This window comes from Lepisma saccharinum, assembly GCF_977018435.1.
Source record: "Lepisma saccharinum chromosome 12 unlocalized genomic scaffold, izLepSacc3.1 SUPER_12_unloc_1, whole genome shotgun sequence".
Taxonomy (NCBI): Eukaryota; Metazoa; Arthropoda; class Insecta; order Zygentoma; family Lepismatidae; genus Lepisma; species Lepisma saccharinum.
This window is the reverse complement of record NW_028142891.1, coordinates 461,197-485,356: the sequence shown is the minus strand read 5'-3', so window position 1 is coordinate 485,356 and position 24,160 is coordinate 461,197.

The following is a 24,160-nucleotide window of genomic DNA, read 5'->3' as shown; positions in this document are numbered from 1 at the left end:
CCTTCCACGTAGGCGCCCAAAAGTCAACCTCACTTCCACGTAGTGCACCCTGGACTAAAGACTAACGAGGCTCTGGCGACTGGCACTATGGCCAGTATAATTTTGTGTGTGTTGTCCTGTTTTTTGTCCTTGTGTGTGCTGAGTGCCCATTTACAGCCTCAGCTTTTAACATAAGTCAGAACATTTTACGATTTTTAGTTATTCAACGTTAGAGTTGTTATTTGTCATGATAAGGGGCTGGCCCCCGTATAATGTGACGGGAGCAAAATAGCCTAAGTGCTGACGCTCCCAAAATTTTAACTTCAAATTCAAATTCATTGATAAGTAATTTTCAATGTGGTTTTCGCTCCAACCGTTCCACACTGGACCATCTGGTTCAGCTGGAAACACATATTCAGGATGCATTCCTCAACAAGGAACATTTAGTTGCAGTTTTCTTTGACCTCCAAAAGACATATGACACAACGTGGCGCTTTGGCATCCTAAAACAGCTCCATTTTTTATCAGATCGCTTTTTCCGCGTACGTGTTGGGAACTCCTTTTCGGATCTTCACGAACAAGAGAACGGTGTCCCGCAGGGCAGCGTACTTAGTGTGACTCTGTTTGCCATAGGAGGAGTATTAAACGCCAAAGCAATGGCAGTTAAATTTAAATCCCACTTAGTATGGTCTTCTGAATGGTACGCAATAAGAGAAGCCTTAAGATTCCTAGAAAACCTTTCAGCCAATGATGGATTTGGATAATATACGCTGGTGTAAATATGCTTCACCTGTGATTCAAAGAGAAAGTCAATGAATAAATGTGATCTGAAATACGTAGCATTATCTGATACTAACTCACAAGGTGCTCCACATGTAAGGAAGAGTTGTCGTAGTTTGTCAATAACCTGTACTGATGTGGCGGATCGCAGTGGATATAAAGAGACCCACTTTGAAATCGCATCAACCACCACCAAAATGAAACAATTTCCCCTTGAGGAACGCACCAAGGGACCCACCAAATCTATGTACAAACGCCGCCATGTGTGTTTTATGTCTTCTGATGATAGGCAACCGGGGGGTTTCCATACAACTAGTTTAGCACGTTGACAAGTATCACAAGATTTAATGTATTTACGTACATCCTGGGCATAGGTAGGCCACCAAAAAAAAACAGCAGAAATCTTCTTTTGACATTTTTCAAACCCCCAAATGTAAACCACCTGCAGGAACATCACAATAATATCTACAAATTAATAACTGTAAGGCACTTGGTACCACAACAAGAGAATGATTCAATTTAGGAGGTTGCTGACTGCTCTTCCAAAGTCAGAGACACCAATGGTTGTATACCAGAAACGGTTTTTAGAACTTCGTGCGAAGCACCCCAATTTTAATGTGTTTTATACGGATGGGTCCAAGACATTCGAATCAGTTGGTTGCGCCTTCGTCCTAGACTCTCAAAGTTCCAGTTACTTGCTACATCCTGCCTGTTCCATTTATACGGCAGAGTTGTACGCCATTCTAACGGCACTGGACTTTGCAGACGTCAATGGTCTGAAGAAAGTCCTTGTGTGCTGTGATTCGACCAGCGTGTTGCAGTCTCTGGATTCGCCGTATTCCCGGCATCCTGTAGCGCAACGCATATTCAGACGGCTTGTGTCCTTGTCTAGCAGTGCGGATGTACACTTCTGTTGGGTCCCTAGCCACGTAGGCATCCAGGGGAACGAAGCAGCTGATGCTGCCGCCAAGGCAGTATTTTATCACGTGTTTTTAGTTTTTTGCGAAGAGCTGGACTCTTCCACCGTCTGTAAGGAGGTTTTTAGTTTGTTCTGACTTTTTAATGTGTCGTGTTTGTCTCGTGCAGGTCTCTTTACAACCTTGCACTTTTAGTTTTTCCGAAGGGGCTATCTACACCCCTTTTTTAAATCTCAGTCAGAATTTTAGATAAGGGGACATTTCCCCGTATACACAGAAGGGTGCGAAATGGCCTTAAGTGCCGACGCACCCATAAATTTTAAATCATTCATTCATTCATTCAATTTAGGAGGTTTGCCAAAAAAACAAATTTTGAAACAAGCGATAATGCTTCAGTTTTGCCCGACTGGATTTCCTGAATAATAGGAGACAAACTAGAATCTTGAGCCTGCACATGAATTATATCGGCCTTATCAAATGGAATTATCTGGAACTTAGGAGCAGCACACGCAAAACTAAAAATAGGCGGTTGAGATACTTTAAATTCATTCGGTGTCATCCGAGACAGACAATCAGCCACATGGTTCAATCTAGATGGAATAAGCTCCACTGTGTATGAAAAGCGAGGTAAGTACAGCAACCATCGACCACATTTTCTATACTGCTCTGGTTGACTTAATAGCCAAGAGAGCGCATGATTATCAGTTTGTAAAACAAAAGGTTTAGCTGTAAGATAAGTTTCAAATTTCTTAAATCCATATACGATGGCGCAACACTCGGCCTCATATATAGACTACTTTCGTTCCAAATCAGTGAGTTTTCGCGAAGCAAAGCAATTGGTCTCAACGATCCATATTGGGTGTAAGGGGTATCTTCCACGTAGGCGCCCAAAAGTCAACCTCACTTCCACGTAGTGCACCCTGGACTAAAAACTGGACTGCAGTCGCTCTGGCGACTGACGCCATGGCCAGTATAATTTTGTTTGTGTTCTGTGTTTTGTCCTTATTTGTACTGAGTGCTCCTTTACAGCCTCAGCTTTTAAGGGGGTGTAAGGGGTGACCTTCCAAGTAGGCGCCCAAAAGTCAACCTCACTTCCACGCAGTGCACCCTGGACTAAAGACTAACGAGGCTCTGGCGACTGGCACTATGGCCAGTATAATTTTTTGTGTGTTGTCCTGTTTGTTGTCCTTGTGTGTGCTGAGTGCCCGTTTACGGCCTCAGCTTTTAACAGAAGTCAGAACATTTTAACATTTTTAGTTATGCAACGCTAGAGTTGTTATTTGTAATGATATGGGGCTGGCCCCCGTATAATGTGACGGGAGCAAAATAGCCACAGTGCTAACGCTCCCAAAATTTTAAATTCAAAATAAAAAAATCAGCTTTTAAGGAAAGTCAGAAGTTTTTAATGTTTTATGATTTTAGTTATTCAACGTTAGAGTTGTTCTGTGTAAGGATAAGGGGCCGGACCCCGTATAATGTGACGGGTACAAAATAGCCTTAGTGCTGACGTACCCAAAATTTTAAATTCAAATCAAATCAAATTAACCTAGTCCTCCTCCGAGTTTGAAGATCTGAAGATTCCGAAATTTGTAAAGGAATCGAATCATTGTCCTTAAGAGAAGGAGGAACTGAATGGGCCTTTTTTTTTTTGAAGACTCGAAATGTATCGGAATCGTTGAAAATGGGAAAGAAAGCATCCTCTCGTCGAAAGGCAATCTCGCTTTTGTGTGGGACAAAAAATCATATCCTAAAATCATCGGAAAAGGAAGCGAATCAGAAAGCCAAAAATACCACTTCCAGGTCAAATGTCCAATACGCAATGACAACTAAGTACTGGAATTTACGTGAACTGTTTGGTTGTTTATCGACAATAAGTCGTGAGCAACATCATGAACTACTGGTGATTTTTGTTTAAGAGTTGTAAAAAAAGTTACCCGATATCAATGACACTAAACTCCCGGAATATAATAACAAACGAGAAGAAATCGAATTAACAGTAGCAGTTAAAACAGGAACACACTTTTCTTCTTCTGCAAAGGAACAGTGAAAATGCAATTTTGAAGCCACCGTAAAAACTGTGTCCAATTCATCAACAGATTTTATAGAGATTTTCTATCTTCCTCCCAAGGAACTGACTTCCCTTCATCCTTCTGTCTCTCACAGTGCTCAACATCCATCGAAACTTCAACCCTCTCTAACCGATCTTCCATCATTTCAACTTGTGTGGCTCTAGAAATAACAGAAGGTTGTATTTTCCCCGAAAAATCATGAAGTTCCATAGGCCATATTTCTTGGGCAATAGTAATAAACTCCATTGTTGACCTCTGACGAGAATAACACACTAAATGCAAACGAGTATTCATACAAAGTCAATTTATTATAGTTTCAACCAGTTTGTCCTGTGTCCAATCTAAAGGAAAGTTATGAAATTTAATATCCACCTCGCGGATATAATTTGACAAGAAGTCATTTGTCCTTTGCTGACGAGTATTAAGTCCCTCAAGGTTTGCAAATTTGTCAAGCGACTCCAAATTGTTTTAATCATAATTGGGCAAGGACACTTTAAAATCAAAATTTCGTACCAAATAGCGCGAAAAATACCCGAGGTCTGACTGTATGCCATAAACAGCAGTAATTTCAAGTCTAGTAGTTGCAATGAAATGGCTTTGTGCAAGTTAAGTGCTGACGCTCCCAAAATTTTAAATTAATAAAAAAATCAGATCAAACCATAACTAAAATAACACAATTGTTATGTTTTGTCACTAAAATATTTTGACTTCCATTAAAAACTGAGGCTGTAAAGTGGAACTCAACATACATAAGGACAAAATACAGGACAACACACAATGATAGTGGCCACAATGCGAGTCGCAAGAGTCTCGTAGGTCTGCTCCCCCTCCATGTAGGACTGCCTTGACGGGGCGAGGGGGCTTAGTAGGGAGGTCATTTTCATCCCATCGTTTCACACATTCTTCACATCCATCACTCACGTTTTCACCATTCCATCACGTCATTCATCTCCATATCTTTGACCTCCCTCTAAGAAAGTAAGGTAGGGAGGTCATTTTCATCTCATCATTTCACTCATTCTTCACATCCATAGGCCATATTTCTTGGGCAATAGTAATAAACTCCATTGTTGACCTCTGACGAGAATAACACACTAAATGCAAACGAGTATTCATACAAAGTCAATTTATTATAGTTTCAACCAGTTTGTCCTGTGTCCAATCTAAAGGAAAGTTATGAAATTTAATATCCACCTCGCGGATATAATTTGACAAGAAGTCATTTGTCCTTTGCTGACGAGTATTAAGTCCCTCTAGGTTTGCAAATTTGTCAAGCGACTCCAAATTGTTTTAATCATAATTGGGCAAGGACACTTTAAAATCAAAATTTCGTACCAAATAGCGCGAAAAATACCCGAGGTCTGACTGTATGCCATAAACAGCAGTAATTTCAAGTCTAGTAGTTGCAATGAAAGGGCTTTGTGCAAGTTAAGTGCTGACGCTCCCAAAATTTTAAATTAATAAAAAAATCAGATCAAACCATAACTAAAATAACACAATTGTTATGTTTTGTCACTAAAATATTTTGACTTCCATTAAAAACTGAGGCTGTAAAGTGGAACTCAACATACATAAGGACAAAATACAGGACAACACACAATGATAGTGGCCACAATGCGAGTCGCAAGAGTCTCGTAGGTCTGCTCCCCCTCCATGTAGGACTGCCTTGACGGGGCGAGGGGGCTTAGTAGGGAGGTCATTTTCATCCCATCGTTTCACACATTCTTCACATCCATCACTCACGTTTTCACCATTCCATGACGTCATTCATCTCGATATCTTTGACCTCCCTCTAAGAAAGTAAGGTAGGGAGGTCATTTTCATCTCATCATTTCACTCATTCTTCACATCCATATCTCACGTTTTCACCAATCCATCACGTCATTCATCTCCATATCTCTGACCTCCCTATAACTAAGGGTCCTGCTAGAGGAGACAACCTCGATAAAAAAAACCTATCCCAAGGCGTGAGTTGCACGTGCCGATGGGACAGTGTTGGCTGCAGGGGTAGGTGCAGTCGCGAACGTGGCCTCGGGGATTTCGGTTTGGTCCTCGAGTAGCCTCCATTTTTGGGGGTAGGTCTTCCTCTTCATAGAGGGCATGTCGAGGCGACAATTTATGGACCCTCCACTTAAAATCATTTTTGTATATGGGTACAAAAAACAACTCAAACGGGGGAAACCCCCAAAACGAGCGCGGCCTTCGAGCCCGCTTCAATTATCGGAAAAGACAATTAACGTGCCACGTTATCTTGTGATTAGTATTGTGCAGAAGACCGACAGTACCGATGAATCTGCAACAACAAAGAAACAGGGAGCTGCTACATTAAAGGACTTGTCACCGTTCCTGATCAAGAAACAGCTAGACTACGCCGCTGGTTCAGACGTACCAGAAATAAAAAAGCTGAGAAACGGGAGTCTACTTATCCAGACCAGCACAGATCGCCAGACCAACAACCTTTTAAAGTTAAGATCTTTGGGCCACTTCACTGTTAATGTTGAACCCCATCGTCAACTTAACAGTAGTAAAGGTGTGATTCGCCACTGGGATCTGCTAAATGCTGAGGAGGAAGGGATCCTTGAAGCACTCTCAGACCACTCTCCCAGATATTGTACGGGCTGGATATTTGAGACTAAAAGTCCGGCCATACATCCCTAACCCGATGCGATGTTTCAAATGCCAGCACTTTGGGCACACTCAGTCTTCCTGCAAGGCCACTACCGCCCTTTGTGGTAAGTGTAGTCTGCCTGATCATGGGACCGAACCTTGATCCTCTGGTCGAAAATGCATTAATTGCCAAGGCGAGCACCCAGTCTGGCATCGTGACTGTCCCTCTTTCCAACAAGAGAAGAAAATCAGAGAGTTGGTCGTTATAGAGAAAATCTCCGCTGGTGCAGCAAAACAACGTCTCCGCGAAAGTATACGCACCACTTTACCTGTGCCATTCGCTACAGTTGCTGCAGCTGCTCTTACCCGCCGCAGTGTGGGTGTACAAACCAGCGACGTGTCCACTCAAACTACAACGCTTCCCGTAGAGGCTCGCCCTGCTTCGAGGAAACCAGCAACCACGCATCGCTCCACAGAGAAGAAGACGAAGCAGGTCTACAGAAAAGAATTCTTTCTGAAATCCAGTAGCTCTCCAGTCAGGGCGGCATCGACCACCCGCCCCCACTGCCCCTTCTTCATTCCCTTCGCCCTCTGTGTCCTTACCCGAGGACATGATACAGGACGAAGCCGCGGATGAAGAATTTATCAAGGTGACAGGGCCTAGAAACAGAGTACGCCTTAAAAGGTAACTATAATACCTCCAGCTATGGCTTATTGTCTCTAATGGAACCTTAAAGGTTTCCGTACACATCTCGAGGAACTGCAAATCTTAATATCTGAATTTGACCCTGCCATCATATGTCTCCAAGAGACACATTTTCGTCCAAATGAATCGATGATTCTAAACGGATACACGCTTTACCGCACCGACAAGCTTCCTGAGGGTCGTCTTGCACACGGTGGTGTTGCAATCGGCGTTAGAGATACCATCCATTCTACACCAATCTTTCTCACCACCCCCCTCCAAGCTATCGATCGCCGTGCGGGTCCATTTACCACAGCCAATATCTGTGTGCTGTGTCTACATCACAAGGGAGGAGCGATTCTCTCTTGAGGACCTCCTTTGTATATTCGAACAACTTCCGTCTCCTGTAGTTCTTTTGGGCGATTTAATTCCTACCATCGTTAGTGGGGCTCCGTTCGTACAGAGCCCCGAGGTCAAATTGTAGATCAATTCCGTGAGGTATCAGCTTTAACGTTGCAGAATGATGGGACTCCCACATATTTCAGTCATTCCTCAGGCACACACTCTGCGTTGGACTTGTCCTTCTGCAGTCCCAGCCTTGCTCCTACCACATCTTGGAGCGTTCACCCTGATCTCTGTGGGAGTGATCACTTCCCACTCTTTCTTACTCTGGAACATCTTCAGCACTCACGTGAACAACACCCTCACTGGCATCTCAGTCGGGCAAACTGGGGTGCCTTCGAGCGTGCAGTGGACCTTGAAGTCGATCTTGCGTCGACTTTACCACCAATCGACGCCTAAGATATATTTGTATCACGAGTGCATGATGATGCACGCACCTCTATTCCACATCCCAGTGGACCTGCGAAGCGAAGCCCAGTCCCCTGGTGGACTGCGGAGATCAGTGCAGCCATCAAGGACCGCAATCATGACCTAGATCGATTTAATAGGAACCACACTGCCGCAAACCTCGAGCAGTTCCGCATTAAACGTGCCCGTGCCCGTCGGCTTATTCGAGCCAGTAAGAAGGCGTGCTGGGTCCAATACGTGTCTTCTCTGACGAAGCAGGCTTCGTCGAAAGCCGTTTGGACCAAAGTACGTCGCATCCATGGGGGTGCATCTACTCCTCTGAGCGCTCTGGAGCACGATGGGACGTTGTACACAGATTCCGGAGACATAGCTAATATCTTGGCCACGCAGTTTTCTGATGTGTCTAGCTCTGAAAATTAAGAACCACGTTTCCGCCGTGAGCTTTTCAAAGTCTTAACAACGAGCCATACAACTCTCGATTCACTGAACGATAGTTCGATCAGGCGCTTCGAGATTCAAAGAATAGAGCTCCTGGAGTGGACAAGATCCACTATGAGATGCTTCGTCATCTGCCCATTGGAGCAAGAAATTTCCTTCTGGCGGTATTCAACAGGTTGGAGGACTCTTTCCCCACTTCCTGGAAAGAAGCTATTATTGTTCCCATCCTGAAACCAGGTAAACAACGCACCGCAGCCTCGAGTTATAGGCCTGTTGCCTTAACTAGCTGTGTGTGCAAGTTGATGGAACGCATGATCAACAAGCGTCTCACCTGGTTTTTGGAGGAAAACTCATTGATAATAATAATAATAATAATAAGGGGTACCTTCCACGTAGGCGCCCAAAAGTCAACCTCACTTCCACGTAGTGCACCCTGGACTAAAGACTAACGAGGCTCTGGCGACTGGCACTATGGCCAGTATAATTTTGTGTGTGTTGTCCTGTTTTTTGTCCTTGTGTGTGCTGAGTGCCCATTTACAGCCTCAGCTTTTAACATAAGTCAGAACATTTTACGATTTTTAGTTATTCAACGTTAGAGTTGTTATTTGTCATGATAAGGGGCTGGCCCCCGTATAATGTGACGGGAGCAAAATAGCCTAAGTGCTGACGCTCCCAAAATTTTAACTTCAAATTCAAATTCATTGATAAGTAATTTTCAATGTGGTTTTCGCTCCAACCGTTCAACACTGGACCATCTGTTTCAGCTGGAAACACATATTCAGGATGCATTCCTCAACAAGGAACATTTAGTTGCAGTTTTCTTTGAACTCCAAAAGACATATGACAGAACGTGGCGCTTTGGCATCCTAAAGCAGCTCCATTTTTTATCAGATCGCTTTTTCCGCGTACGTGTTGGGAACTCCTTTTCGGATCTTCACGAACAAGAGAACGGTGTCTTGCAGGGCAGCGTACTTAGTGTGACTCTGTTTGCCATAGCAGGAGTATTAAACGCCAAAGCAATGGCAGTTAAATTTAAATCCCTCTTAGTATGGTCTTCTGAATGGTACGCAATAAGAGAAGCCTTTAGATTCCTAGAAAACCTTTCAGCCAATGATGGATTTGGATAATATACGCTGGTGTAAATATGCTTCACCTGTGATTCAAAGAGAAAGTCAATGAATAAATGTGATCTGAAATACGTAGCATTATCTGATACTAACTCACAAGGTGCTCCACATGTAAGGAAGAGTTGTCGTAGTTTGTCAATAACCTGTACTGATGTGGCGGATCGCAGTGGATATAAAGAGACCCACTTTGAAATCGCATCAACCACCACCAAAATGAAACAATTTCCCCTTGAGGAACGCACCAAGGGACCCACCAAATCTATGTACAAACGCCGCCATGTGTGTTTTATGTCTTCTGATGATAGGCAACCGGGGGGTTTCCATACAACTAGTTTAGCACGTTGACAAGTATCACAAGATTTAATGTATTTACGTACATCCTGGGCATAGGTAGGCCACCAAAAAAAAACAGCAGAAATCTTCTTTTGACATTTTTCAAACCCCCAAATGTAAACCACCTGCAGGAACATCACGATAATATCTACAAATTAATAACTGTAAGGCACTTGGTACCACAACAAGAGAATGATTCAATTTAGGAGGTTGCCAAAAAAAACAAATTTTGAAACAAGCGATAACGCTTCACTGTTTTGCCCGACTGGATTTCCTGAATAATAGGAGACAAACTAGAATCTTGATTTGATTTGATTTTGATTTTGAATTTAAAATTTTGGGAGCCTCAGCACTTAGGCTATTTTGCTCCCGTCACATTATACGGGGGCCAGCCCCTTATCATTACAAATAACAACTCTAGCGTTGCATAACTAAAAATGTTAAAATGTTCTGACTTCTGTTAAAAGCTGAGGCCGTAAACGGGCACTCAGCACACACAAGGACAACAAACAGGACAACACACACGAAATTATACTGGCCATAGTGCCAGTCGCCAGAGCCTCGTTAGTCTTTGGTCCAGGGTACACAACGTGGAAGTGAGGTTGACTTTTGGGTGCCTACGTGGAAGGTCACCCCTTACACCCCACTAGAATCTTGAGCCTGCACATGAATTATATCGACCTTATCAAATGGAATTATCTGGAACTTAGGAGCAGCACGCGCAAAACTAAAAATAGGCGGTTGAGATACTTTAAATTCATTCGGTGTCATCCGAGACAGACAATCAGCCACAGGATTCAATCTAGATGGAATAAGCTCCACTGTGTATGAAAAGCGAGGTAAGTACAGCAACCATCGACCACATTTTCTATACTGTTCTGGATGACTTAATAGCCAAGAGAGCGCATGATTATCAGTTTGTAAAACAAAAGGTTTAGCTGTAAGATAAGTTTCAAATTTCTTAAATCCATATACGATGGCGCAACACTCGGCCTCATATATAGACTACTTTCGTTCCAAATCAGTGCGTTTTCGCGAAGCAAAGCAATTGGTCACAACGATCCATATGGGGTGTAAGGGGTATCTTCCACGTAGGCGCCCAAAAGTCAACCTCACTTCCACGTAGTGCACCCTGGACTAAAGACTGGACTGCAGTCGCTTTGGCGACTGACCCCATGGCCAGTATAATTTTGTTAGTGTTCTGTGTTTTGTCCTTATTTGTACTGAGTGCTCCTTTACAGCCTCAGCTTTTAAGGGGGTGTAAGGGGTGACCTTCCAAGTAGGCGCCCAAAAGTCAACCTCACTTCCACGCAGTGCACCCTGGACTAAAGACTAACGAGGCTCTGGCGACTGGCACTATGGCCAGTAGAATTTTGTGTGTGTTGTCCTGTTTGTTGTTCTTGTGTGTGCTGAGTGCCCGTTTACGGCCTCAGCTTTTAACAGAAGTCAGAACATTTTAACATTTTTAGTTATGCAACGCTAGAGTTGTTATTTGTAATGATAAGGGTCTGGCCCCCGTATAATGTGACGGGAGCAAAATAGCCTCAGTGCTGACGCTCCCAAAATTTTAAATTCAAAATCAAAAAATCAGCTTTTAAGGAAAGTCAGAAGATTTTAATGTTTTATGATTTTAGTTATTCAACGTTAGAGTTGTTCTGTGTAACGATAAGGGGCCGGACCCCGTATAATGTGACGGGTACAAAATAGCCTTAGTGCTGACGCACCCAAAATTTTAAATTCAAATCAAATCAAATTAACCTAGTCCTCCTCCGAGTTTGAAGATCTGAAGATTCCGAAATTTGTAAAGGAATCGAATTATTGTCCTTAAGAGAAGAAGGAACTGAATAGGCCTTTTTTTTTGAAGACTCGAAATGTATCGGAATCGTTGAAAATGGGAAAGAAAGCATCCTCTCGTCGAAAGACAATCTCGCTTTTGTGTGGGACAAAAAATCATATCCTAAAATCATCGGAAAAGGAAGCGAATCAGAAAGCCAAAAATACCACTTCCAGGTCAAATGTCCAATACGCAATGACAACTAAGTACTGGAATTTACGTGAACTGTTTGGTTGTTTATCGACAATAAGTCGTGAGCAACATCATGAACTACTGGTGATTTTTGTTTAAGAGTTGTAAAAAAAGTTACCCGATATCAATGACACTAAACTCCCGGAATATAATAACAAACGAGAAGAAATCGAATTAACAGTAGCAGTTAAAACAGGAACACACTTTTCTTCTTCTGCAAAGGAACAGTGAAAATGCAATTTTGAAGCCACCGTAAAAACTGTGTCCAATTCATCAACAGATTTTATAGAGATTTTCTGTCTTCTTCCCAAGGAACTGACTTCCCTTCATCCTTCTGTCTCTCACAGTGCTCAACATCCATCGAAACTTCAACCCTCTCTAACCGATCTTCCATCATTTCAACTTGTGTGGCTCTAGAAATAACAGAAGGTTGTATTTTCCCCGAAAAATCATGAAGTTCCATAGGCCATATTTCTTGGGCAATAGTAATAAACTCCATTGTTGACCTCTGACGAGAATAACACACTAAATGCAAACGAGTATTCATACAAAGTCAATTTATTATAGTTTCAACCAGTTTGTCCTGTGTCCAATCTAAAGGAAAGTTATGAAATTTAATATCCACCTCGCGGATATAATTTGACAAGAAGTCATTTGTCCTTTGCTGACGAGTATTAAGTCCCTCAAGGTTTGCAAATTTGTCAAGCGACTCCAAATTGTTTTAATCATAATTGGGCAAGGACACTTTAAAATCAAAATTTCGTACCAAATAGCGCGAAAAATACCCGAGGTCTGACTGTATGCCATAAACAGCAGTAATTTCAAGTCTAGTAGTTGCAATGAAAGGGCTTTGTGCAAGTTAAGTGCTGACGCTCCCAAAATTTATGTACGTAACTATGACTTAAATAATAAAAATATATTGTACAGATATAGTGTTCTATATAATTGTTAGGAAAACAAATCGACAAGTCGAATTAAATCAATAAAACAACTGATAATTCACGAGCGAAATCCTGACGACCAAAAGTAATGAAGTGATGCTATTTTTTTTTTTTACAGAGTGTAATAGCAAGAGAATATGGTCACAGAGTTGTTCGTCTCCCACCTTATCATTGTCAGTACAACCCGATTGAAATGATTTGGGCCCAGGTGAAGGGGTACGTAGCTGACAAGAACAAGACTTTCAAAATTGCCGACGTAGAGAAACTGACTCACGAAGCAATAGACAGAAAAGACGTTTCCGAGTTGTTAGATTGTGTGGCTCACGCAGAGAAAATACAGGAAGTGGACTTCCAGCGTGAAATAGTCAGAGACAATGTCATCGAGCAGGTCATTATAAATTTGCAAGACACGGATTCCGAAGAACTTGAATCAAGTGACGAGGTAGACAGCAATACGGATTGAGCGTTATGTAAGTAAATGGCATTTTAATTTTTATTTTGAGTTCATATTATGCATGCCAGACAGTTATTTTATTATTGCGAGTGCCACAAGACAGGTGCATGGTATCTGCGGCAAACGAAGTTGTCTTTGCCGCGCCGCAAAAGAATGAATCAAGTTCTTCTCTCATTTTCTCAGTAACCAAATAACATATCGCTGTAAATATTATACGAACTTAAAATTTGGAGTTTTCTTTGTAACTTTCTCACTGGAAGTTATCACAAATCTAATTTAATAAAAATCGGCTCGCAAGAGAACTTTTCTCTATACAAAAATGGTCAATAAAATATTTCATTTTTTTCACTTACTTTCAAGATTCTACACGTTTAATTTCAGAACAATACCATTGTCTAAAGCTTTCTGGTAATACTCGTGCAGGATTGGTATCGATTGTTGCAATAATAGCCGTGCAGCGGCTATTTACAATTGTTCGAATGTAAGCCGTTGTTTTTTTTTTTTTGTTGTTTTTTTTGGAACATTGTACGCTCCTGACATTTAGCAACACTGCTCCCTGACGAACACGAGGCACTGTCTGCACTGCGAGATTCACTTTGGAAGAACTGATACATTTTGTACACCATAACTCGCGCTTGTTTGTGTAGAACACAACGCTTACGTGTTTCTGTAGCCATCTTGACAAATTTTTGTGATCACACTGAAGAAACACGAACAGTCACAACGAAAACCAAACAGATTCTTACCGCTCGAAAAACAAAAGAATGACATCGCGCGTTTTCCACGGCAGTCTGTACTTCCTTCTTTTGCTACTGCGCATCGAGGCTTGTTCAAGGTCAGCCGCTTTCATGTAGCTCTTCGACTCTCGAGTCATAAGCTAAGACACTCTGTGACGGCCGGATGCCGGATATCTCATCTGATGTGTGCTTGGTCAATTGCATTCATGCACTTTCATTATATGCGACTAGAGTCATAAGTTAAGACACTCCGCTGTCTCGAACCATGTTCCATCTACGTCACAAGTGCCGGTCATGCATACCATGTCTGCCGGCAACTCTTTTGTTATTAACGTGCTTTTGCTCCGGTGCTCTACAGTTAGGTTCAACCTAACTGCAAAATACACCTCTCTCTCCGTGGTCGGCTGAGTGATGGGGTACCCTTGCCGTAATCGACATACGGGCTACCCACAAAACCCCAAGCCCTCCCCCGGCCGAATACCAGGGTCTGAACTCCCGGCGGAGGACCCCGAATGTGGATCCTCCTCGCCACGCCGCTGCTGTACGTTCCATGGGTGTGTGGTGTAAGGGGTACCTTCCACGTAGGAACCCAAAAGTCAACCTCACTTCCACTAAGTGCACCCTGGACTATAGACTTACGAGGCTCTGGCGACTGGCACTATGGCCATTATAATTTTGTGTTGTCCTGTTTTTTGTCCTTGTGTGTGCTGAGTGCCCGTTTACAGCTTCAGCTTTTAACAGAAGTCAGAACATTTTAAGATTTTTAGTTATTCAACGTTAGAGTTGTTATTTGTAACGATAAGGGGCTAGACCATTTGGTGTTCGAGCAGACGAGATCCTGTCAGCACTTGGTGTTGACAGTGATCTTCCTGGCGTCTATCCACTCATTCCGCCTCTCCCTACCTGGTAGATTCCAGCACCTTCTATCGATTTTTCTGTGACTGCCCTTCCGAAGTCAGGAACACCAATGGTTGTATACCAGCAAAGGTTTTTAAAACTTCGTGCGAACCACCCTAATTTTAGTGTGTTTTACACGGATGGGTCCAAGACAGTGGAATCTGTTGGTTGCCCCTTCGTCCGAGACTCTCAAAGATCCAGTTACTCGCTAAATCCTGCCTGTTCCATCTATACGGCAGAGTTGTACGCCATTCTAAAGGCACTGGATTTTCCAGAAGTCAATGGTCTCAAGGAAGTCCTTGTGTGCAGTGATTCGACCAGCGTGTTGCAGTCTCTGGATTCGCCGTATTCCCGGCATCTAGTAGCGCAACTCATATTCAGACGGCTTGTGTCCTTGTCTAGCAGTGCGGATGTACACTTCTGTTGGGTCCCTAGCCACGTAGGCATCCAGGGGAACGAAGCAGCTGATGCTGCCGCCAAGTCTGCTGATGCAGATGGCAACGTTCTCGTCCACCTTTTGCCGGCTAGCGACCTGCAGAACGTGTTCCGTTGTTCCCTTCTTGACACTTGGCAGGCCGAGTGGGATGTGGAAACGGGGAACAAGCTTTACGCTGTTAAGCCCACCATAGGTGCTTGGCGTTCCTCATCCCGCCCCTCTCGGTGAGAAGTTATTCTTACCCGCATGCGTCTAGGACACAGTCGTCTAACGCATGGTCATTTGCTGCAATGGCTGGACCCTCCGTTGTGTCGTGTTTGTAATGTCGTTTTAAGTATTCGTCACATTCTCGTTTAATGTGTTGATCTTGCTTACCTCCGGCAGACTTTTAACCTTTCCGGCTGTTTGTCATCCCTCTTGGGTGATGACAGCAGCATTTTATCAAATGGTTTTAGTTTTTTACGAAGAGCAGGACTCTTCCACTGTCTGTAAGGAGGTTTTTAGTTTGTTTCTTCTGACTTTTTAATGTGTTGTGTTTGTCTCGTGCAGGTTTTTTTACAACCTTCCAATTTTAATTTTTTCCGAAGGGGCTATTTACACCTCTTTCTAAGAATTGAGTCAGAATTTTAGATAAGGGGCTATTTCCCCGTATACATAGAAGGGTGCAAAATGGCTTCAAGTGCCGACGCACCCAAACAATTTTTAAATCAATCAATGATAAGAGGCTGGCCCCGTATAATGTGACGGGAGCAAAATAGCCTAAGTGCTGACGCTCCCAAAACGTTCCATAGGTGTGACTCTCCACCTCGGTGGAAACATTGTGCACACCTGAACTGCCATTGGATGTCACCAAGTAACCTGGTGACTGCAGGAGAATAATGTTCCCCCGCGTCGGTGCTGTGCATTCCATGGATGTGACTCTCCACGTCGCTGGAAACATTATGTAGATCGGTGCTGAAGGCGGATGTGAAGACTGTGAGCTAAGGAAGATTGTCGATGAATTCGGAATACAGGCACTGAGGGAACATTTGAACCGAAGATAATCCTCCCAGGGAGTGGGTTGACTGACTGCCCACGTCGCTGGAACCAGGGCGTCATACTTGAATGTCGCCAACTTAAGCTCATATTACTTAGGTCCCGTCATCGAAGACTCAATTCAAGGAGGCACACACGTGTCGACTAGAGTCTTAAGCTCAGCAAGTGTCCGTCCTGAACACGACATTCTCTTCAGCCCAGCACTCGGCAACCCTACACTGATTGCTCTTCAATGCAATGCAATCATCCGCATTCTCCTACCTCCGCCAAGCACCATCAACACCAATTTCCAGTGCTCTACAGCAAGAGCTAGCTAACCGTGGTCTGCCAAGCTGCACAATACACCACTCTTTATTATTTAATACATCGGGGGTTCGCGGACCTGGCCGAGGTTATTCTTACTGTAAAAACACAATGAAGCACAGAACAAGTTGCCTATCGCCAGAAACTCGCACGGATAAGTTTCAGGTAATTCAACACCATTGAGGGGGAAAACATAGCGGAGCCTCGCTGGCGAGATATTACCAAGAACACGGTTTGATCTTGCGTCTTTTTTTCCAAGTGGCAGGCTCTCTGATTGGCCAACTCAAGGTTATATCCCCCTTCCTTTCCCTCGAAGCAACCCTCTCTCGTCTTTGCTGCCCTTTTCACGGGCCGCGGTGGCTCAGTCGGTAACGCGTCTGACTACCATGCTCAAGGTCCCGGGTTCGATCCCCGGCCGGTTCAAATCCGGAAACTTTTCTAACGGTGGAAGCGGCCCCGGCGCCTACCCAGCGTCGAATAACATGGGTACCTGGGGGAAACCCTGGGGGGTAAAGGCGGTCAGGGGCGTGATGCTGATCACATCACCCCCACTCACGACCGGATCAAGAAAGTGTGGGGCGTTACCCCCACACCCCCTATACGCCTTCATGGCGTGGTGCTATGCACAGGGGAACACTTTACCTTTTTTTTACCTTTTGCCCTTTTCACGTTCTACTGTGACATAAATAGGGATTGTAAATGTTTTAATATTAATGAAATAAAAGCTCAATTTGTCACGGTAAATAGAGATAAACCTGCGATATGTAATAAATTGCATTAATTGAAATGCCACCTTCGCAAAAGTTGGAAGCACGTATCTCCATCCATAGATCGGCAAAAAAATGTTTAAGTGCCCTTTTTTAAGAATATAAAAAGATTCATACAGATCGATAAGTAGTGGTATTGACTGTACTATAAACCCGAGAAAGTATGAACTCTCCTCAAGCAGGTTTGGCTATACTTAAAACTAGCTCAACATGGCCATATGAGTTTTTTGCTCTAGTGTGAAACCCCGTATAATCCAAGATTTTTGTAAAAAAGCCCTCATGGATTCCATGAGAAAGTATGACCCCCTCAGATTGATGAGGCTACACTTATAAAAGGCACTTCTGTGAGATTGTTGTCCATAAATTTGTTAAAAATATGCCCCTCTTGTGGCCATACTTAAAACTAGGCCACCCACACACACACACACATACACACACACACACACACACATATTTATTTCTGGTTTAAGTTCAATTGGATACCAGCTTCAATTTGTTTATCTAATATTAAAACAATGTAATTCTTCTAGAATTGCTCCGTGACAACAGGGCCATCTATGTGCAAATGCCTGAACTCGGTGAACACTTGGGAACAAGTCAATTTTTTTCATTATGTCAATATTTTTAACTTCTTTTGCCAGTAATAGGGAAATGGTAGCAAGCATTAGACAAAGTACTTTGGAGCTGAATATTTCTTTCTTAAGACGTCGTATATTACTAAAATATCTTTAATTCACATATTTCTCATACCGCTGTATCTTGTTCTATTAGGTTTTTTCAATAAAATTGCCTCTTCAAGAAAATTGCTCAACAGCAAAAGAGGTACCAATAGGGCAAGCATACAATGATATGGGGATATGTGAATTGTTGGTTTCTTCGATTCAGATAAATGGATTGAATTGAAACTGGGATATTTTGCATTTGTTACATTCAGTTTATTTGTTGTAATCTGTTCATATATAAAATCAAGCACCGAGAGGGTATAAGATCAATACTTGAACAATATGTGCGCATGACGGCCCCAAAGCGGTGGGATCGATACTTTCCGCACGGTGCACAGTTCTATTGCACGGTGCACAGTCCTATTTGCCTGCATTGAGTCTTATTAGAGCTCCGGCAGTTTTATTCTGATCGATTAGTTCCAGACAATTCCGCTTCCCCGGCGCTGAGGCATGGCGCTGCGGTATGGATTGCATGTACGCTCAGCAGAAAAACGGGATACACTCAGAAGAAAGTACTTCGGCAAAAATGTTAGAGAATAGCTCATGTTTCTGAATGCACCCCCAACACACCCCCATACCCACCTACCCACATCCATACATATTTACTTCCCGGTCCACTTCTATTGTATTAATTGATTAAATGGTTATGACATAATGTGATTATGTGTTATATTCTGATTGGTTTAAATAAGCAGTGTTTCTATTGGCTCTGTAAATCTATATAAGCCAGGGCACAGTGCAGGTTCTTCACCATTGCTGGATCGGCAGTGGAACCCACAAGTGGGGGATAGAACCTGAACAGGCTCCACCAAAGTATAGGAGACTTGAAGCATATAATTTGGCGGAATAACCCAAGTAAGGTCATAGAGACAATATACACTGATGCAATAAAAGCCAATTTTTGATTTGAACCCCAGGAAATTGTATATAAATACCAAAGCCAAAAATATTAATACACATACACACATACACACACATACAAAGCACAGTGCTGAACCCAACTGATCCAGCATAGAGTTTTGATTTGAATCCCAAGAAATTGTATATAAATACCAAAGCCAAAAATATTAAGTGTATACACACATACATACATACACACACACACAAAGCACAGTGCTGAACTCAACTGCTATTTTTATCCAGCATAGAATTTTGATTTGAATCCCAGGAAATTGTATATAATAAACAACAACAAAAATGCCGAATCAAAAATATTGTAATCAGTGCAATAAAAATATATCCAGCCCCAATTGGGCCAAGCACCAAAAGATTTGTAACCCGGACAAATGCAGAACTCCCACAAAAATATGCCCCAAATGCAATAGAAAATATAACATGGAATATTTCACATATACACATAAAAATACTTGCTCTGCACAGTCATCAACATTGCCCCCTCAACCATCCACATCTGGTCTGAAAAGAAGGCACGAAGCACCTCTTAATGCCAGAGCAGCAAAACAGCCACGCCATGAACCTATCCGTAGCAGTTTTAATGGCCAATTAAGGGATCACAAGTTTGTATCAGAGCCAAGATGTGGCATTGAGAATTTCTTGAACAGTGTAAATCCTAAAGTGCAGGCAATTCTAAATGCACAAAATGGCTCTTATAAGCTCCCTCTCAAATTGTTTATACAATATAAGAAGCCAAACGCTACAAAATTTACACAGCCCCACATAACAGAAACTGTACCGGTATATTCAAATGCAAATTTAGACACAATAATAAGCAGTTTAATGGATCAATTGAATATCAAACACTGAATTTGCAGCAAAAGAGTCAGGATGGAGCCTATGCGGTTCATCACACAAGTTATATGTTAATATTTCTGAATTCTGCCCATTACAAGGATCTACATATCTGCCATTACCTGCTAATATCAAAAACAAAAGAGCCGTGGTTAATATAGAAAATACCGACCAGAAATGTTTTCTGTGGTGTATATTAGCTGCTTTGTTTCTAGTTTCAAGGCATCCTGAGAGAATAAGTTATTACAAACAATATGAACATCTTTTTGACGATGCAATGGAGGGTTTAGAATATCCAATGTCTGTTCAGAATATTGATAAATTTGAAAAAAGGGCCAGGCACATCAATGGCAAACAATTATCTATTAATGTATTTACTTGTTCCACTGGCAATTGCTTGATAGATCCTCTCAGAATCAGTACACTTGATGATGAATCTGCAATTCCGATTGATCTGCTCTTAATTGAAGGGAATAGCACATATCATTATACTCTGATACATAATCTTGAAGCTTTAGTCAGAAAACAACTAGACAAAACTCATACAATATTCAAGTTGTGCAGAAGATGCTTAACTGTATTTTATGGTCAAAAAATGGTAAAAGGGGTTCGTGAAGAGAGTGCAGAAATTGCAAAAAAACAAGTTAATTGAGCATCTAAAATACTGTGGCAACCATAAACCTGTTCATATGGTGATGCCCAATCCAAGTGAAAATTGCAAATTCAAAAAGTATGAAGCCTTGTTGGAACACCCAATATATATTGTCTGTGATTTTGAATCGAACGTCAAACCTCTTGCAACCTGCAATCCAGATCCTGAAGTATCTTCAAGTACATCATACCAGTTACATGAACCTTCCAGCTTTTGTTATGTGGTTGTACAGGATGGTGTTGTTACTAAAAAAGATTCATACATGGGACCAAATGCCATCAAAGAATTTGCACATAGAATAGAAAATGTGTGCCGTGACATAGCATCTAACATCTTATTAATATCAAAGCCTATGTTGCCTTTAACAGAGGATCAGATTGAAGATTTCAACAATGCAGAAAAATGCCCGGTATGTGATTCTGAATTTTCAGATACAAATATCAAGGTGAAACACCATTCTCATACAGATGGTAAATTCTTAATGGCCCTGTGTAAAAGCTGTAATATTCAGATCAAGAGACCAAAATTTGTCCCCATATTTTGCCATGGAGCATCCAATTATGATTTCCATCATCTGATCAGGTACGAGGGGTTTGACAAGCAGAATTTAAACATTTTAGCTGAAAATGATGAGAAATATATATCTATTAGCAAGATAATTAAAGTTGATGGTGTTCCTATTCACATAAGATTTCTTGATTCTTACAGATTTTTATCTGCTAGCCTGGCCACACTGGCCACTCAATTATCTGATGATCAATTCAAAATTACACGTGCATTGTTTCCAAATCAGGACCTGAAATTAATTAGGCGGAAGGGTGTATATCCATATGACTATGTCACAGATTTTTCTAAATTTGATGAGTGTTCCCTGCCACCACAAGAAGAGTTTTACAGCAAAATCAGAGGATCTGGAATCACTGATGATGATTATCACCATGCTCAGTTGATGTGGAACAATTTAAAATGCAAGACATTTGGTGATTATCACATGGCATATTTAAAACTTGATGTCACCCTCTTAGCTGATATATTGCAAGCATTCAGAAAATCTTCCATGCAAAATTATAAACTGGACCCAGTGTATTTTTACAGTGCTCCGGGCCTAGCATGGGCCGCAACGTTTTTCAACACCAAAAAGCAATTGGATCTGATCCACGATCAAGATATATATCTGTTTATGGAGAAATGTATAAGAGGAGGGATGGTACAATGTTCTCAGAGATATGCCAGAGCAAATAACAAGCATATTATGCTGCCTGATTATGATCCAGCACGGCCATCAAATTATATACTGTATGTAGATGCAAACAGCCTCTATGGTCATGCTATGATGGATAAATTGCCATATGCAGAGCTTGAATGGGTTGAAGATTTCAATATTGAAGATCTTCAGAATTTTGATGACCGTGACAATGGCCTCTTCTTAGAGGTTGATCTGACAATTCCAGATCATTTGCACAATAAATTTTCTGATCTGCCCCCAATTCCCGAGGTTCAGTGCTCACCTGGCTCTAAACAGAAGAAGCTCATGATGACACTGGAGCCGAAACAGGGATATGTCACATATTACAAAAACCTCCAGTTCCTGATGAAACATGGTGTTCAAGTGACCAAAGTTGGCAAAGTTTTGAGGTTTAGGCACTCAAGATGGTTGAAACCATACATTGATACAAATACAGAGCTTCGAACATCTGCAAAGAGCCAATTTGATAAGGGCTTGTTTAAATTGATGGTGAATTCTGTATATGGCAAAACTATTGAAAATGTCAGAAAACATACCGATGTTAAAATAATTACTGACCCCAGCCTGAGCAAAAAATTGGTTGCAAAGCCTAATTTCAATTACAGAAGAATTTATGATGAGCACATGGCACTTTTCAACATGATGAAAACAAAGATCAAATTTGATAAACCTATTTATGTAGGGGCTGTGATATTGGAATTGTCCAAATTACATATGTTAATATTGTATTATGATGTGCTGAAACCTTTTTATGGTGATCGTGTAAAATTATTGTACATGGACACGGATAGTTTTATTCTTGATATTCAAACAGAAGATGTTTATCAAGATATGTCACAGCCTGAATTGTTTCAATACTTTGATACCAGTGAACATACAATAATTCAACCCCACAACAAAAAGGTGCCTGGGAAGTTAAAAGATGAGACATGTGGTGATGTTATTGTGAAATTTGCTGGGTTAAGTGCCAAGATGTACACTTTTAAAACATGTAGTGGTGCTGTTGCCAAAAAGGCCAAGGGCATTGGCAGAGTGACTGTTGAAAAAGATCTCCAATTTGAAGATTATAAAAATTGCCTCAAATCCCAGAATTCAATCAAAACATCAGAATCCAGAATTCAGAGTGTGGATCACTTATTGACTTCAAATATTGTAAGAAAAGTGGCCCTGGACCCACATGATGATAAGAGATGTATTTTATCATGTGGCATACATACTTTACCATGGGGTCATTGTGATTTGAAAAATGGCAAACAATGCCCAATTACAGAGCATGATTTGAAATAAATAAACATGCCTATGAACTTATTTGGGTTCAAAAAACAGGCTATTATGGACCTGCCAACACCACAACCCTCTTCTGATATGCTGTCTAAACTGAGTGGTTTGTTAATTATTCATCTGAACAGCATACTTACAGATAATGATGAAGAAACAGGTAAAACATTGTACATATTTAACAATAATTTAAATCATTACCAATTACCTGTAGGTGGTCAATTGCAATTTATTACAACCCCTGAGGGTAACGTCAAAATTTCAGTGGGGAGAAATATTTATAGAATTAAGCACTCAAACATGATTTCTGGCACTGTATATACTGTTTCTGCTGGTGACTGCTTATATATTGAGGTCCCTGGATCATATGACAAGCTTATACCCTTTTTTATAGAATTAAGAATCAGATATTCAATAATAAATAACCATTAAAACAAAAATGCCTAATGATATATTTGGCCATACAAGACATGAAGATCACAGTGATGAGATTTTGATGCTTGATGTCAGAGTCAAGAAATTAAGAAGTGATTTACAAGCTTTACAAACTACACTCAATGCCAGTCTTCAATTAGAAATTACAAATTTACAATCACAATGCATGGACCCTCTTCTTAAAATTGATTCTGAACTCAAAGTGCTGCTTCAGAAATATACTGATTTGGCCACATTAGATAATTTTCAAAGTTTAGAAGAAGCTGTAGCAGCTCTTCAAGCCAAATTTAAGACCCAGGCTACCAACTCCGAGCAATTGAAACAGCAATTAGAAGAGCAGATAAATAATGTCCAGGCACAGCTCCAAACAATTGTCAAAAGCATAAAATCACAAGAAGATTTTGATCTAGTGATTTCCACTCTAAAAGAACAGATTCAGTCACTCCAGATACCTAATCTAGACCCCCTGAACAATGCCATAGCCGAGGTTAAAGAAAAAATTGAGACACTTGAAAATTTTATGAACAACTTGCCATCTTCTGATGCTTTGAATGCAATAACTCGGAGTGTAGCAAATATCAAGCTGCAACTTGAAACATATGAAGATTTTGGAAAAATTCAAAGTTCCATAACCCATCTTGAAGGTACAATAGCAGCAGTGCAAAGTGATTTGGCAAATGTACTAGAATCCCGATTGCCTGGAATTGTAGACACACTTGTCAGTGTCCAGGAACAGA